Source organism: Pteropus alecto, unplaced genomic scaffold (assembly GCF_000325575.1).
Source record: "Pteropus alecto unplaced genomic scaffold, ASM32557v1 scaffold69, whole genome shotgun sequence".
Classification (NCBI taxonomy): domain Eukaryota; kingdom Metazoa; phylum Chordata; class Mammalia; order Chiroptera; family Pteropodidae; genus Pteropus; species Pteropus alecto.
Window position 1 is genome coordinate 11,292,903 of NW_006494610.1, and position 329 is coordinate 11,293,231.

Consider the following 329-nt stretch of genomic DNA (forward strand, 5'->3'; position numbering starts at 1 on the left):
AGGAAATAATATGCACTGTCTGTCAGCCAACTTGAACCAGAAACAGCAACACAACATGTATAGTCAATTGTACAAGCATATTAAAGAAATGTGGAAAACAGAAAAGTAAAAATCTATAATTGTACCACACTAACAAAATTCATTTATTTGTTTGTTTATACATTTATTCACTCAAGTCACTAGATATTTACTAATTTTTTTTTTTTTTAATGCCTACAGCACCTGGTCTTCCTAGGTGGTCTCCCATCCAACTACTAATCAGGCCCAACCCTGCTTAGCTTCCAAGATCAGATGGGATTGGTCGTGTTCAGGGTGGCATGGCCATAGAC

At 36.5% G+C, this 329-nt stretch overlaps 1 non-coding gene across 1 annotated transcript; it reads right to left on the reverse strand.

Moving 5' to 3' along the window:
- Positions 1-210: 210 nt before the first annotated feature.
- LOC112474012 lies at positions 211-329 on the reverse strand. Its single transcript, XR_003044250.1, has one exon. It is a non-coding gene; the product is annotated as a 5S ribosomal RNA (ribosomal RNA).